Below are 17,958 nucleotides of genomic sequence, written 5' to 3'. Positions count from 1 at the left end.
CACCAGCTTGCATTCCCACCAACAGTGTAAGAGGGTTCCCCTTTCTCCACATCCTTGCCAGCAACTGTCATTTCCTGACTTGCTAATTTTAGCCATTTTCACTGGTGTGAGGTGGTATCTCACCGTGTTTTGTTTTGTTTTTTTAAAGAATTTTATTTATTTGACAGAGAGCGATCACAAGTAGGCAGAGAGGCAGAGAGAGAGGAGGAAGCAGGCTCCCCGCTGAGCAGAGAGCCCGATGTGGGGCTCGATCCCAGGACCCTGGGATCATGACCTGAGCCGAAGGCAGAGGCTTTAACCCACTGAGCCACCCAGGCGCCCCACAGTGGTTTTGATTTGTATTTCCCTGATGGCCAGTGATAACATTTGAATTAAGAAACAAAAAAAAAAAAAAAAAAAAAAAAAAAACCTGAAACCAAAAAAAAGAAGAAGAAAGGATAAAAGATGGAAAACAACTGGTCTCTAAAACTTAAAATGGGAGGTGCCTGACGGGCTCAGTGAATAGAGCATGCAACACTTGATCTTGAGGTTGTGAGTTTGAGCCCCATGCTGTGTGTAGAGCTAATTTTTAAAAAATTAAATAATTAATTAACTAAATGGAAATGGAAACTGAAAAAATGGTGTCCCAAGTTATTACAGTAGGCAAACAACTGTACTTTTTCTGTAGTTGAAAGCATTGGTGGTCACAGATTTTAGTGAGCCTTAAACTTAAGTTGTAAGATAAATACAGAATGCTGTGAGTTTCTCTCACTTAGGAGGCATGGGTTTAATCTCGATATTCCCGATCCCCTAACAAGTAGCCCAGAAGCCCCGTGTCTAGGGTACTTAGGGCCAGCAAAAATACCACATGTCTGTTCTAGACTCTTTTAAAATTAAAGGCCTTCTTGTTTTCTCTTCAGGTTGATCTTGAAAGAATGCTTGATATCTTTAACTAATGAAGTTATGAATTTCAGGGCAAACAAAAGTCATTTGGCACTTCGAGGAAGTATCACAGTTTACTCACGAATTATTTGGCTCCCTTTTCAAACCAGAATTTTCTTTTTTCTTTTCTTCCTTCCTTTCTTTCTTTTCCTTTTCTCTCTTTTCTTTTCTTTTTTTTTTTTACTAGCTAGCTGTTTATCCATCAGTAATGCTAATCAAGAAATAACAGATGGAAACGAGTCACAGAAGTTCTTCAGAGTCTGTCAGGTCTCAGAAGAGCAAGAGTAAAAATACCATCAACAGAGAGAAAAAAGAACTGCAGTTACATAATTACAAGTGCACTAAGTCCTTGTACGGCAACAAAGATGGCAATGGAGGGCACTGATTTTTCAGAGAGAATTAAGGCAGAAAAGGTAACCTATTCCATTTGGGCAAGCACCAACTACATTGTCCTTAGGGTTTCCCAGAAAAACCAAGAAACCAAACTCTGTGAACAGGCAATTCTGTTTGCCCAAAGCTCCCTTCTTCTCTTTTTTCTTTTTCTTTTTTTTCTTATGTAGAAGCCATAAAGATATTTGATTCTTATTTTCTGTACCCAAAGTTCTTTTCTGAAGTTTATTAAATGGTAAAGGATCTCACTGAGGTATGAGTGTCTACTTATGGAACAGAGACAAGTCATCAGCACAATCCTCTTTGGAGAACCATATAAGAGTAAAACATTTAATGACAGAAACAAAAACAACACAAAATACCTAGGTACTACAAAGTTTAAGAGAATTTAACAAATAACACAAATGCTGAATACATATTTAATAAAAATAAAAGAACACAATTCCTCTGGATTTGCTGATGACAATTGCTCCAAAGCCAAAGCAAAACCAACTGGTTTTGGGTCCTCCTGACCATACCTGGTGTCAGAACCCCTTCTACAGGGAGGTACCCAGGGCGAGTGAGGAGAAATCAGGTGACCCTGGACATCCTAACCAGGTGCTGGGGAGGGAAGGCAGCAGAAGAGAAAGTGTGGGAAGCAGTGGGGCTCTGTGCCTAATGAGAAGCAAGAGGCTAAATGGAGGGGTGTGGGAAGAAAGAGGTCCGAGAAAGACAAATACCATGTGATTCCACACATCTGCGCAAGCTAAAAAAGTAAATATAAGTGGAATCAGACCTATAAAAACAGAGAACGCACTGACGGTTGTCAGAGGGAAGGGACAGGGGGATGGGCAGGATGGTTGAAGGGGGGTGGGAGATACAGGCTTCCAGTCATGGGCTGGAGAAGTCCCAGGCATAAAAGGCACAGCACAAGGAATAGTCAGTGGTACTATAAGAGTGATGTATGAGACGGACGGCAGCTGCGCTAGTGGTGGGCACAGTATTACATATGGAGATGGGGAATGACTATGCTATACACCGGAAACTAGCCTAACGTGGTGTGTCAACTCAACTGAAATTTAAAAATTGGAAGGAAGGAAGGAAGGGAGGGAGGAAGGGGTTTGGGAAACTCAGTGTCTCCTGAACAGTCACAAACCAGGATTTAAAAAAAAAAAAATCAAATCAAAATAAATGCCCCTGGATAACCACAGTGGGCATCACCAAGTCCCTGCAATCAGACCCTAATGCAGCGCCCACTTAGTCTCAGACACAACTCTAATGATATGTATGCTGTGCGGCTCCCTCATTCACCACAGACTAGAATCCACAAATCAGAAAGGTGCAGAGCCCTGGAGATGGTCTCTGCAGAGAGTAAAGGAATACGAAGAAGGGGACGGCGAGGCCCTTTGCGTTTCCCTGTGCCCAGTGTGGTGAGACCACAACAGACGACCATGACTGCAGGCTCAGTGGCCCTCTTAGCACAGTATGGAAGAGGGTAGAGCTGCAATGATGAATGCTTTTCATTTGCTGTTGAGAAGAGCACAGATATGGCAAGAGATGGTCCGAGTCTCCATAGGTAAGGGGGTTGTGGCGGGATCTAGATGGGAGCATGATACAAAAAGGCCCTGCACAAAGGCGGTTTCTGTAGAGAATGGCTGTGCACCAGACACTCCTCAGCTTCAGCGTGCTGGGTCCCTGCATGGGAGCCAGCAATGGGGCAAAGAGACCTTGAACTGACTGAGATGATCTGAACGGACTGACCCCAGGTTTCCTTCACCCAACAGAAATGGACCCCCAGCAAGCAGTATTATGTTCATTTCTGGGGAGAAGAGCAGAAGCAAGTCACACTTCTTGCATATCTAAGTTCCTGGACAGAAGTCTGTCATCATTGCACATACGTGTAAGTGCTACGGCTGGATGCCCTGTGCCGGACAGACAAAATAGTTGTTAGGTTATTTTGCAGGTGAAATAGAAGGTGAATCCATCTTTATTGTAGTTGTTTAGTATTTATTGTGGATGTGGTAATCTGTGACCCGTCTGTGGACTCATTCACAGATTTTACCTTTGTGTATAAGAGCAACCATAAGGACTGGGAAAGTTCTGAAATAGGAGAGAAAAGAAAGCTTGTTTATATCAGCGTTCTCAAGCCTTTCAATCTGAAACCCCATTTTTATAACCAATATTTTATAGTGCTCCCTATACTGTCTTATAATGGAATTCAGACAAAATATTATAGTTACACACCTAACTTTTCAAAAAAATTTTAAAAGATTTTTATTTATTTATTTTTGACAGAGTGATAGAGATCACAAGTAGGCAGAGAGGCAGGCAGAGGGAGAGAGAAAAGCAGGCTCTCTGCTGAGCAGGGAGTCCAATGTGGAGCTCGATCCCAGGAGCCTGGAATCATGACCTGAGCTGAAGGCAGCTGCTTACCAACTGAGCCACCCAGGAGCCCTACACACCTAATTTTTAAAACAACTCTAAATGTAATAAAAAGGACAGTAATCAATTAGCTCGTATTTCATATGAGGATATGCAAGCTCAATCCTTGAAGATAGAACAAAGCAGTTAGATCATTTCACGTACTACGTATTTGAATAAATCTGTGCTTAAAGGAGGCCGTTGTAGACTAGAAGTACAGAAAAATCAGAGAGGCAGGTATGAATGCTAAAATAAAAATTAGGAGAGTAAGTGTGTAGCAAACCACATGAAAATGGCCTTGTGTTTACATGCATACTTGAGTTGGTTCTAGACTCAAAAAACCATAAGCATGATTTTTAATCTTCATGACTACATAGCAGGACATCTGTAGGTATACAAGCCTCGGGGCGGCCCCTCATTGTGTGGTGTTAGTAGGGGCGTGTGCATCCCAGGCCTCTGCCCACTGAGTGCCAGAGCAACTAACCAAAGTTCCAAAATGTTTCCAGTTGGAACTAGTGGCCTACGTGAAGGTAAACTGGGACATACAGCCAGGGATAAGTAGTAGCCTCGCTGTCAAGAGGCTTGGCAGATAACATTCATTACTTTGTAAATTTGCTGTAGTTTGGAGTCTGGCCTAAAGCTTTGCGAGCTCAGAAGTAATTCTACTAGCCCATGGAAAGCAGCCCCAGCTCTCAGAAAAGAACAATTATAAATGCTATAGATATCAGAACGTCAACTGGTTTACCATGTAAATGTACCTGTCGCAGTGGCGGGTATATTCGTGCCCCATGTGAATGGATGAAGTGCACGGGAAGCTAAATGGACATCAGATTTCCTGGCGCAGAAGGACTCACTGCCTCACTACTGATACACAATTTATTTGTACTTTTCTTTGCATAATCTCATCATAAAGGAATTCCTTTTCATCTAAAACAAATTAAACTGCACTAAAATATTCAAAAATACAATGAAAGAATGTTTCTTTCTTGGAAAAAGGAAATTAACCAAGTTTTAACCATTTTTTCCAGCAACTAATTCTCAAGAACCTACTCACATTCTCTCAAAAACACATAGGTAGCTCTATATCTATTAAGAAAGTTGAAATTTGTGGTTAAAAACTTCCTAGGAAGAAAATTCCAGGCTTAAATGGCTTCACTGGCAAATTCTGTCCCACACTTAGGGAGAAATACTACTAGTTCTACACAAACTCTTTCAGAGCATAGAGAAGCCTAAGCTTCCCAACTCATTCTATGAGGCTGGCACTACTCTGATTCCAAAACCAAAGACATTACAAAAATGAGAGAGAGAGAGGGAGGAAGGGAGGGATGGAAAAAGAAGGAGGGAGAGAGGAGAGGAAGAAGGAAGGAAGCTACAGTAAACAAAAGTGCAAAAATCTTTAAAATTTTAGTGAATCAAATCCAGCTATATACAAAAATGATAATGCATCATTGTATTCAGCTTCTGTTGATGCTATGACAAATTACCACAAACTTAATAGCTTAAACATCACAGATTTGTCATCTCGTAGTTCTATAGGTTAAAAGTCTGAAGCAAATCTCATTGGGAATCCATGTGTCAGGAAGGCTTCGATCCCTTTTGGAGGCTGTAGGGGAGAACCTGTTTCTTTGCTAGGTTCTAGCTTCTAGTTTCTAGAAGCCACTGGGATTCCTAGACTCAAGACCTTCTTTGTCTCTTTTCAAAGCCAGCAATAGCTAGTTGAGATTTTCTTGCATTGTATTACTTTAACTTCTTTTCTTTCCCTCTCCTTTTTTTTTTTTTTTTGATGATTTTATTTATTTATTTGAGAGAGAGAGAGACAGTGAGAGAGAGCATGAGAGGCAAGAAGGTCAGAGGGAGAAGCAGACTCCCCATGGAGCTGGGAGCCCGATGCGGGACTCGATCCCGGGACTCCAGGACCGTGACCTGAGCCGAAGGCAGTTGCTCAACCAACTGAGCTACCCAGGCGCCCCCCCCTCCCACTTTTTAAAAAAAAAATATTTATTTATTTGAGAGAGAGAGAGAGCGAGTACATGCATGAGAGAAAGAAGGGGCAAAGAGAGAGGGAGAAAGAGAATCCCAAGCAGACTCCCCACTGATCAGGGAGCCCAGCATGGGGCTCAATTTCACAACCCGTTAAGATCATGACTTGAGCCAAAATCAGGAGTTGGATGGTCAACCGACTGAACCACCCAGGTACCTCTCTCATCTTTTAAAGACCCCTTTTAAAGACCCCTGTGATCACATTATGCTTATAAGATAACCTTCCCAATTTAAGGTATGATAACGGGCAACCTTAATCAATCTGAAGCCTTAATTCCCCTTTGTCTATAATGTAACATGCCCATAGTTTCAGGGCCTTAAACTGAGCACACATCTTTGAAGGAAGAAAGCGGAACATTACTCCACTTACCACTATCGTGATGATCACATGATGTTTATCCTAATCATTTTCAAATACAAGAATAAAGTTGAAAGAATTACACTACCTAACTGTAAGACCTACTATATTAAACCACAGTAATCAAGACAGCATGGTACTAGAAGAGGAGCTTGGTAAAAGAACAATACTTAAATGATTATCTGATACTTAGCAAAACAAACCAACTGAGAAAAATGTCTATACAACAAATTATTCTTAGAGTGATCAGATACCTAGCAAAACAAAACAAAACCCAACCTTGACGAATCCTACCTCACAACATACTTAAAAAATAAAAATGGATATTAGAATTCTTTTTTTTTTAAATATTTTATTTATTTATTTGACAGACAGAGATTACAAGTAGGCAGAGAGGCAGGCAGAGAGAGGAGGAAGCAGGCTCCCAGCTGAGCAGGAAGTCCTGATGTGGGGCTCGATCTCAGGATCCTGGGATCATGACCTGAGCCGAAGGCAGAGACTTTAACCCACTGAGCCACCCAGGCGCCCTGGATATTAAAATTCAAACAAAGATTAAGATATGGGCAAAACATTTGAACAGATATTTCTCCAAATAAGATGAGCACATGAAAAAAATGTTCAGTATCATTAGTCATCAGAGAGATACAAATCAAAACCATAAGGAGATACCACTACACATTCAGTAGGATAGTTACAATCAATAGCAAGTGCTGGAGAGGATACAGAGAAACTGGAACCCTAAGACACTGCCAGGGGGAATGTAACATGGCTTTACTGATTTGGAAATACTTCGGCAGTTGCTTAAAAAGTTAAGCATGGAATTACTACAATTATACATCTATCCTGTATTTTATGCCCTTTGGATGAGAGGGAGGTTGAAGAAAAAAAATCCTACCTTCAGGAAAACTCTCCCTGGTGTCACAGGAACATGTACATTCTGCTTTGTGGGAATAGTCCCAGCCTGCCTACTCCATGTATATTTCAGAGCACAAGCAAGGCAGTTGCTCAGGACAAGAGATGTGATTCTTCTAGACAGGGCCCTCTGAATACCACCACAGTTATGAAAACCCAGAGCTTCCAAGATATGTCAGATTCTTTGTTCTTGTTTTCACCAACCCATCAAACTGACTTGGCTTCTTTGAAAAACAGTAGATCTCTACTGGCAACAAGGTGTCTCTTAAAGACCCTTCTTTTAACCTTTTCAATTTTTCATTGGGGCCTTTTGTGATCAGCTGACCCTATAAAACATCTGCCTGGCATGTGAGACACAAAACTCTTTTTTGGAAAAATCTTCGTACATATCCAAAGAGACTGCTTCATTGTTTATTCCATTTTAGTTTCCTGCAAGTTTAATGTGGAATCAAGTGGAAAATGACTTCAAAATACATAAGAGATTACATGAATCTTTTCCATACTTCGCACAATTATGAAGATACATTAACCTTATCAGCGATGAAATGGTATGTTAGTGATTTCTTTTTTATTTTATGATTTACATAAAGTAAAAGTCACTTGTTTTGGTATGGAGATCTATGAATTTTGACAGTCATATAACCAGTGCCACAATTACAGAACAACTCCATCAAACCAGAATCACTCCCTTGTACTGCTCCTTTATAATCAAACCCTTCACCCCACCCTTAAGCCCTGGCAACCACTAATGTCTGTTCCATCTTTGAAAGTTTTGCCTTTTCCAGAGGGCCTTATACAAAGAATTAAGCTTGGGTGCCTGGATGGCTCAGTCAGTTAAGGGTCAGGCTCTTGGCTTTGGCTCAGGTCAGGAGCTCAGGGTCATGAGATCAAGCCCCGCATCAGGCTCTGTGCTCAGCACACAGTCCAGTGGGGAGCCTGCTTGAGATTCTCTCCCTCCGTTTCTGCCCCTCTTCCCACTTGAACATGTGTGTGCGTGTATATGTGTGTGTGCACACATGCTCTCTCTTGGAAAATAAATAAATAAATAAATAATATCTTTAAAAAAAAGTATCCTACACTGTGAAACTTGTTTGGGTCTGGCTTCTCTCATTCAGCACAATGCAACTGAGATTCATGTACACCAATGCACGTATCCATGGCTCATGCTGTGGGGTGGCAGGGAGGTCCGCGGCAGTGGGGTGCCACAGTTTTATTGAACTGTTGCTTAGTGGAAGGACATCTGAGTTTGCTCCAGCCTTCAGCAGTTACCAAACAGGCTGCTGTGGGTACAGGTTTTTATATAACCATGTTTCCATTTCTGTTGGTTACATCTCCACGACTGGGATTGCTGCTTTCGAGATATTTCCTCCCTCATCTTTGGTTTCAGCATTTGATTACAATGTGAGAGTAGTTTCCTTTGGTTTATCCTGATTTGATTTTACTGATCTCGTATATATGTATAGCTCACCAGATTTGTGAAGTTTTGAGGCATTATTCCTTCATCTTTTTTTTTTTTTTTTTCTGCCCAACATTTCTCTTCTCCTTAGGACTCTAGTGATGTAAATGTTGGATCTTTTAATATTGCTCCATAGGTCCCTACAGCTTGGTTCAATTTTTTTTTCTCTCTCTTTCAGGTGGCATAACGTCTACCAATCTGTTTTAAAGCTCACTGACACTTTCCACTACTATTCTGCTACTGAACCTACAGGGTGAATTTTAATTTCAGATATGGTATTTTTCAGTTCTAAAAATTCAGTTTGGTTTCCTCCCACCTCCCCTCCCTCTGTTCCTCTCTCCCTTTCTTCATTCGTCTCTATTTCTCTGCTGAGAACTTCACTTTTCCATGTATTTTAAGAGTATTCAACTGTATCTTGTAGAGAATGGTTATAAAGGCTACATTAAAATTTTCATTTGATGATTCCAAAATTTGGGTCATCCCAGCATTGGCCATCTATTGACAATCTTTTTCCATGAGTACTGATCACATTTTTCTGGTTCTTTATATGGTGAGCAATTCTGGATTGTACCCTGGACATTTTGAATATCTAGTTGTAAGACTCTAGGTCTTATTAAAACCTTCTCAAGGATGTTGATATTTGTTTTAGTAGACAACCAACCCAGTTAGATTCTGATTGCAAGTTTCACCTCACTTTCTGTGAATAGTGGTTATAATGTCAGTTTAGTTCTTAAAAGGATTCGCTATAATGTTTGGGTTCACCCACCGAGTATGCGCCCCCCTCAGGAGTTAGTCTGGGACTTGGGTAGTAGTTTATATCACTGCTGAGTTCTTGAAGCCTTTGCTTTGCTTCTTTGGACTGTGTGGCACATGCACAGCTTAGAGGTGAGCCTGGGGCTTATATCTGTTCATACACAGAACTGGGGGACCCTCTTCCCACCCCTATCCTAAGATTCCCCTCATACTTCCTAGCTTCATAGGGTCCCCTTTCCCTTGTTCCTCTGGTCAGAAAGACAGGTTTCTCTCAGGTGTTAGCCCCTTATTATATTGATTTCCATACAACTGAGGTTGCCTTTGGGAGAAAAGCAGCAAAATAAAAAGAGATGAAGTAATGAAACTCTCCCACACTCTTTGGAAAAGGGGGGCTCCTTTTCACTGGTCCTCTGGTCAGAGAGAATTTTCTTTTGGGATTTCAGGCACCCAAACCCCCACTGCAAACACAAATGCAGGTCCTCAACTGGGGTTGGCTGTGCAGCGGGGCAGGGGAGAAACAAAAGGAACAAAATAGTAACTCCCCTATATTGTTCAGCAAAGGACCACTTTGCCAAACTGCTGTTTAGAAATAGAGGGTCTCACCTGAATATTTTGCTGCCAATGCCTGCTGCATTGTTCTAGAATTCGTTGGGTCCAAGTTGAAAGACAGAGAAGAGAGAACAAATCCCGTAAAACTCACCCCGGGTATAAGGGACTGATAAAGCTTTGACTTCATTCCCATTCACTGTTCCCCTGCTATTGTGCAGTTTTCAGTTGCTCTAAATAGTTGCCCTCTGTATTTTCCAGAGTTTCCAGGTGAAGCCATGAATGAGGAAGACAGGCTTTAGTTGGCTTACTCCATCTGGCCCCTTGCTGGAAGGGTATGCTTAGGATTGTGATGAGAACTGGCCAACAAGAATTGCGATATGGTTTTTGCAGTTGTTGCCATTATTGTCTTATTGCTTGTCTGGGATAATACAGCAGCAGAATGAATGCCACCTCGTATCAGGTAAGCATAAAGAAAAAAAAAAAAAAAGCAGTGATTTCAAAGGACTTAATAAGCACCTGCGAAGTACCCATGACTGCTGTGTGCACAGTGGGACCAGATGACAGAGGTCCAAACACAGTCCCTACTCTCAAGGGACAGATCATCCACAGAATAGCCTGGTCCATGTGAAAAATACAAGACTGTCCATAGGACCAAAAAAGGACACAGAGGGAAAAAAGGGGGGTAAAAACTGGGCAATTAGAGCAGGTAACATTTAATCCCCTGCCCGAATTAGATGGAGAAGAAAAGGCACCTTCCACCAGAGGGCTTGATAGGTTAATTATTCTTCAAAAGTTGGTTTTGTACCTTTTTCTGACACAGAGTTTATGTGCCCCAAAGGAAACCAAGGGGTGGCTTCTAAGGATGTTTTATGACTCCTGACCCTGTTCTTCTGTCCCCTTCTCTCCATTGGTAGAAAGGCTTTCCAGGACTTCCCTCTTGACGACTGAAAGCCCAGTCATGCCAGAGTGAGTCATGGGCTCTTTCCTGCGGAGTCTTGGATTACCAACAGACAGAATGTTCAATAATTGTTGTAACTCAGCTGGTTGCTGGCATTGTTCACGTGTTTCAGCTGAGTTGAAACATCCGGAAGTTTACTTTTCATATTTTATTTGGGTTTATTCCTACAATCACAAAGGCAACATCTTCATTCTAGGACAGTATTGATTATACTGGAAAAGACTGTGAAGCATTCAGAGAGGCCCTGCCCGGGAGGCCCTGGGAGCAGACCCCCACAGAGCCGGAGGGGCTGTGGCAAGAGCAGCTGACAGATGGCCCGGGTGAGTGCAGGGGGGCCAAGTCCATTGTGAATTTTCACTTGCAGCTGTGTGGAAAGTACCTACGGCAGTGACTCCACGTCTTCGGATTTCTAGCGTTAAATTACGGCAGAGAAGCGAACGTTTTCAAGGGCCGAGCATAGAGGGAGGCCGGTAAACTTTAGCTGGTTTGGGCCGTAGCTACCAGGCATTGCTGGACAGAAAGACAGTTTAAAGGAAAAAGGGGATTCCTGTCACAATCCGGGCCTTGAGCAGAGAGCCCGGACAGCTGGCAGGGGAACCAGACCTGTGGTTAATGGAGATATATCTACTTCCACTCATGGAAACTCAGCTTCCATCTTGCGTGACATCATGCCAAGGCCTGGATTTTCTTTTCTGGAAGGAGGTGTGCGTGGATCCAGAGTTACTGCTTGGCCAGGCCTTCACAGTCACGTGTCAGTGGCCAGGCCAGTGACTATGGCATTTGTGCCTTTTCACAGTCTTGTCTGGGAACTCGACCTTCTGTAAGAGTTGGGTCCCCCGCTCCCCATCCCCCTCCCAGGTCCCCCCTCCTGCCGGCAGGCTGCAGGGAGCGTATTTTGTCGCTTATCTAACGAAAAATAAACAGAGCAATCTGGAGCTAATTTAAGTGGTTTCCCATATCAGGATACAGCTGGGAAAGATTTTAAGCAAAAGGCCCAACAGGAACAATAGTGCTGTGAAGTTGGGCAGCGACGGGGAGCAGCGGGGGAGCACGGGAAGGCCGCTGCAGACAGCCTGGCAGACAGCTGTCAGCCGCTCCAATAACAATCCCCAGAGCCAATGAAAACGGGCAGGGGCCGTGCGGGCAGCTGGGCGGAACACCAACAATGCAAACAGAGGATTCGAGGGGGCGTTCCGAGTGAAAGGCTGGAGCGTCAGGGCCGCTGGTCTCCCAGGAGCCCTCTGCAGGGCTCCCATGCAGCAAAGCCTGGAGAGGAGTCACAGATGAGGGGACAACACTTCATTTCTCCGGAGCACTGGCCAATTTTTTTTTTTTTTTTTGATGTGCAGGCATCCATGCTAGCTTGATCCTGACTTATGAATCCAGCAAAGCCTGGATAGGAACATCTGTTTTTGACATCAATTTCTCCGACTCTGCAGGCTGGTTGTCTTTTTAACTCTTCAGGTGCTCCTGGCTAGACCTTGAATTTCCTGGTCCAACTCCACAGAGGTGAGAGGGATTGAGGGAGTTAAATGAAGCTAGGGGCTGCTCTTGAAAGAACTTGCAAATGCTTTATATATTAAAACAAAAAACTGTACTTGGATCAGGCTCTTGACAAAGATCCAACCAATGAGGTAAACTGTACAGTCTTAGAGGCAGGGCCTTTCTGTGCAGAGAATACTGAATTGGAAGCACAGAAACCTGGGCTCTCTGTCTGCTTCTGCCACAGCCAATGACCTTATCCTCCTCTTCATCATTTAATCCGGGATGTTAGTTCATGCTCACACTTTCCTTCCCAAAAGGGCTCAATTTTGTAAAAATGTCCCTCTGGTAAGAGCAGCCTTTGGGTCTGTTACAGAACAATTCCATCTGTTTAAAGGTAACTTTAAATAATCCATGTCTGTATTCTAAAGGAAGAAGAGTTCCAGGGCGCCTGTGTGGCTCAGTCGATTATGTGTTCAACTCTTGGTTTCGGCTCAGGTCATGAGACTGAACCCCACGTCAGGCTCTGTGCTCAGCAGAGAAACTGCTTGAGATGCTCTCTCCCCCTGCCCCACTCCCGCTCATGGTAGTGTGCACACACACACTCCCCCTCTCTCAAATAAATAAATAAAATCCTTGAAAGAAGAATAATTCCATTTGGAAGTTTCAGTTAAAAAATACACAAATGAAAAAGTAAAAATTGAAGATTTCATTAGTCACTCTTCCATCTATTATTCTATCATATTTGACAATAAATTTTTAAACAGCACTGATTATCAAAGTTTCCATGATAATACAACTGATTTTAAGACTAAAATTTCAGGTTGCAAAAAGGCAGAGATATGCATGGGTTTTCTGAGAATAGAAAAGAATACGAAAATTTCTAGAAGATAAAAAGGTAGGAAGGCCGGGCATTATATCCTTTAGAAATATAATATCCTAAAAACAAAACAAAACAAAAAAAGCAACAAAAACAAAAAAAGAAATATAATATCCTTTCCATTTCTATCTGTGTGATATCCTTTGTAAGTTTAGACAATGATTGCTTCAAAAACATCCAAGCACACTTAAAAACCCAACTACCTGAACATACAAAATCTCTTTAGGGCAGCTCTCATACAATAGCATGTATCAGAATCCCTTAGAAAGTTTGTTAAGACACAGGTGGCTGGGTCCCACCTCCAAAATTTCTGGTCTAAGGAAGAGGCCTGAGAATTTGCATTTCTAACAAGTTCGCAGGTGATGAGGATGCTTCTGGGTCTATGCCCTGAGAACCATTACTTCAGAGAGAGATGTATAGTTAGTTAAAGTCAACCAGTTTTACTCAGTATCCTTTATTGTTCTTTTGAATCACTGGTCAAATGTGGATGAAAAATCAAAGCGGAAAAAGAAGCAAGAACACAAACGGGTACGGAATCAACGCAAAATATTCATAAAAAGTCACACAAAGAGAAAATGGCTGATCCTTAACTTTTGTGAGGATTAAATTATAAAGGTAGTTGTTTCCTGAAGGGCAAAATGGTTCTTAAGGAAGGAAAAAATGTGGCAAAGGAGAAGGCTTTATAATAATGAGTCTCTGAGTCTATACCGTACTAGTGGCTTTCACCCTTCGACCTGGCTACACGGCAGAATCACTTGGGAATCCAAATCTTTGGGGTGGGCTTTCTAGCTGGCCTGCAAACACAGAGAAAATTGTGAACTTGCCTAGAAGAAAGTATTTGAATTTCCACGGGTGGAGTACAGAATCTCAAGCGGTATCAGAGAGATCAACATGAAGACGAGGACGTCAAGAAAGATGCAGAGCATGTGAGAAATGCCCCAACTGGTCAGAAACAAAGCCACAGTCACACTTCTCCTGAAGCCCGTCCAAACCTTTATCACATTATTTAACTGCAATGTAATAATAATTAAAAAGACAGAAAAAGGGAGTACTTGGGGAGATTCTGAAATAGAGACCTCAGTATACACAACAGTAAGGTCAATTACCATCTTGGAGATTCCAGGGGTTTCATTCAAAGTAGCTGTTTTAAAAACCAAGGAGTCAATGCAAGCTCCCACCAATTCTGGAACTACACTTCTTCTTTTTTTTAGATTTTATTTTTTTTATTTGACAAAGAGAGAGAGAGCACAAGCAGGGGGAGAGGGAGAAGCAGGCGCCCCACCGAGCAAGGAGCCCAGTGTGGGGCTTGATCCCAGGACCTTGAGATCATGACCTGAGCCAAAGGCAGATGCTTAACCCACTGAGCCACCCAGGCATCCCTGGAACTACACTTCTAATGAATGGTTATGTAACCTGTCCTTCACCATCTGTAACCCAAATGGCTGCGGTGATGTTGGTTAATACCCTTCTTGTAGTACACGAGACCATATGGATTTGAAGACTAAGGAAAAAGAGAGAAAATGGATGACAGTGATGCTACCTGGCGGCCCTAAGAGCTCACAGGCAGATCTCTTGCTGGCAAGCCATTTCTGTCCTCTTAACAGTGATATCACCACAGTGCACTGAGAGGGGTTTGCCAGAGGAAACGGAAGTCATAGAGTGCCTGGTGAGGCCCACAGCTTGTCTGTGACTCAGCCTACTTTATAGGACTCAAAATGAATTAAAACTACATTTTTAAAAGCCATATCTCCACCTGGTTCCCATCATGGTTTTTTGGCGAGCAGGAAAAGGACCTGTCAGTTTCTGTCTGCAGGAGGTAAAAAAGAGACAGCACATTTCGGGGAAAAGCAAATAAACCCATTTGCCATGAGGGTTTCAGGTTTACGGGCACAGCAGGTGGGTCAGGAAGTGCAGGACGGGTCCAAATTATGGCAACAGCAGCCTTTCCCTCCGCCAGGCAACACACCACCACGTGGCCAAGGAGAGGGTATATTTTGAACTCAGGAAAGGGAACAGTGGTCAGATAGGAACTTCTCCAGCTACCTGACTAAGGCACTTATATTTTACGGAAACTTTTCTCTCTTGGGATCAATTCACAATGCCATTATCCATTCCCATGTCTTCATAAAAACCGAACAGACGGTCAGAAATGGTTTTTAAAGAAGTTTTGCTGAAAGATTATTCAAGGCATTAGACAGAGGAATCCAGTTATCATTTTGATCACTTAAAAGCTTTGTTCCTGTTTACTGAAAACATGCTGACCCTTGCGGGCAGGCCTCAGGGAGTCAGTGGGATCCTGCAGGAATGTTCCCTGGTCGACTAGGGCAGGGGCTCCTTCCCCAGACCTTTTCCTGCCAGCCAATAACATGATGGGAGCCGAGCTTTTAAAAACTTAGTTTTAATTCACTTTCTGTATCATAAGGTAGGCTGAGTCCCAGAAAAAAGCAGCAGTTTGGGATGGATTTAGTATTTTTCCTATCCTGCTGCATGATGGAATCTATTTACTTTATTTGGTTTTCAAGTTTCTCACCATATGATCAGATGTAAACCTCATGGTACTTACCAGTTTATTTTACAAAAATGACTCAGATTTCAACGCTGACTAAGTGTTGCCTGTTTGTGTTTACAAACTGGACATGTTATAAACATTACAATTATTCTCTGACACTGTATGTGCTTCTGCCCAAATATCTAAGGTACCCAAATTTTTAGCCAGTGGGAAAAATACCTTTCTTATCTACCTGTAGTCACCTAGATCATGATTTCTCAAAATGATTGTTATTATTGAAAATTGTTTTTGAAGAATTTTTAATGTCAGGGAAATTTTTACCATAGAAAGGTAAATATTTACCATGAGTGGTAAGATAACAAATAATTTACCATTTTTCTCCTTATATCTTTCAAGAGTTTTCTACCATGATTATGGTTTTTTTTTTTTTTTGGTCAGAGCATGATTAAAGTAATTTTTTAAAAAATTAATGAGGATACTAAGAATTTCTTCCAAAAACTTGATATTCAATCTAAAATACGTGTGGCTTAATATATAATAAAATCTATTCTGGTAATCCAAAGTTTAGAAAATACTATTTTTCATGTTAATTTATAAAAAAGAAAGAAATGAACTAGGGAATACCTTTTTTAGAGAGAAAAATAATATTTTAGAGCCAAATTGTTAAAAAAAAAAAAATATATATATATATATATATATATATATATATGTCTTCTTATGGATATTAAACATTCCTGTTAATTTTCCAGGTATTTTGACAACCAAAAGACTACTTTCTTAGCTCTTGAACTGCTTTTCATTCCTTATTTGTATATTTTTGACTAGTAGAGGCATAGTTCAACTCTGACAGAAACACTCCCTCCACGTCACTGCCAATCCTTGGTGCCAGACTTGCTGGAAAAGGATGGTTCACATATCACAGTGGAGGGGGCCACAAATCCTTAAAGCCATATGATGGTGCCAAGATACTCGACATTCGTTATACTTCATGAATGTCTTCTTCTTCTTCTTCTTTTTTTTTAAAGATTTTGTTTATTTATTTGACAGACAGAGATCACAAGTAGGCAGAGAGGCAGGCAGAGAGAGAGAGAGGGAAGCAGGCTCCCTGCCGAGCAGAGAGCCCGATGCAGGGCTCAATCCCAGGACTCTGGGATCATGACCTGAGCCAAAGGCAGAGGCTTTAACCCACTGAGCCACCCAGGAGCCCCCATGAATGTCTTCTTATGGATATTAAACATTCCTGTTAATTTTCCAGGTATTTTGACAACCAAAAGACTACTTTCTTAGCTCTTGAACTGCTTTTCATTCCTTATTTGTATATTTTTGACTAGTAGAGGCATAGTTCAACTCTGACAGAAACACTCCCTTAGGTCAAATAAATCTGGTCTTCACTATCAATGTGCAATCAGTTTGGTTTCTGTTTCCTATTCCTTTCCTGGATGCTTTATTGAGTTATCTGATAATTACTCGACCAACTAACTACTGCGGCCACCTCAACTGAAACAACTTATCTGGGCGACATATGTAAGCTCTTGGCTTCCTTTTTTGAGCTCCATCAGTCATGTCATAAAGGGCTATTCTGAGCTGCTATTGATACTGTCACTAAAAGGAAACCAGTGATTTCAGGAACTTCTATTCTACATTGAGGCTCGTGGTTAGTAAAACACTCACAGTCAGTCTGAGGGGAGCTAACTCTATACCCTGAGAGAAAAGATGCCCTAGGGGCAGAAATGGGGAAGGTCAAAGAGCTTTCTATGAAACACAAAGACTTCATTAATTTGGAGGAAAAAAAAGTAAAAGGAGGGAGAGGATGTGAAACAGAAGGTAACATGAAACCTGATGTCTTTCAGATCTAAAAGGTGTTTACTTGCTTACTACAGCCGTTATGTAATCTTAGTCTGTGACTTCATTTACACTTTGAGATTAGCATTTACTACAAATATCCTCTAAGATGATGATTCATTGTGTGATTACTAAAGTTTTCGATGAGGTGAACGTGTAGCAAGTGGGGCATGACTTCCATAAAATTCAAGATATCCCAGACATAGATGAACATCTCACGGGTCAAGAGTTAATGGTCACACACTCCTAGTCTGCAAAGACTTCCCCTGCAGATTTTAAGGCAGACCAAGGCCAAGGTACATCAAGGGGTCCTGACTATTGGGAGAATGAGATGGGCCCTTCCTGGGCTGTTCTACTCCAGTGCAAAGAACACCAGACCTGGGCACATGGACAAGCTTTCTTGATCTAAATCCAAGAGCAGCATTGATCAAACTTCTGGGTTAATGTAAAATACTAAATTTGCCTATCTTCTAGAAATACTCAAGTAGAACAAGAGGTCACTGAAATG

General features: G+C 41.8%; 1 protein-coding gene and 1 long non-coding RNA gene across 3 annotated transcripts in view; one reads left to right on the top strand and one right to left on the bottom strand.

The window, feature by feature from the left end:
* The window catches only part of ARSB (arylsulfatase B), a 170,332-nt gene that overhangs the window by 93,354 nt on the left and 59,020 nt on the right, over window positions 1–17,958 (bottom strand). The window lies entirely within an intron of this gene.
* On the top strand, window positions 10,711–12,897 carry LOC309861021. Its single transcript, XR_014309731.1, has 3 exons — window positions 10,711–11,057; window positions 12,087–12,246; window positions 12,651–12,897. It is a non-coding gene; the product is annotated as an uncharacterized lncRNA (long non-coding RNA).

Source organism: Mustela nivalis (genome assembly GCF_964662115.1).
Source record: "Mustela nivalis genome assembly, chromosome: 3".
In the NCBI taxonomy this organism is placed as follows: Eukaryota; Metazoa; Chordata; class Mammalia; order Carnivora; family Mustelidae; genus Mustela; species Mustela nivalis.
Note: the sequence above shows the minus strand (reverse complement) of the source record. Positions and strands in the feature narration are given on the sequence as shown.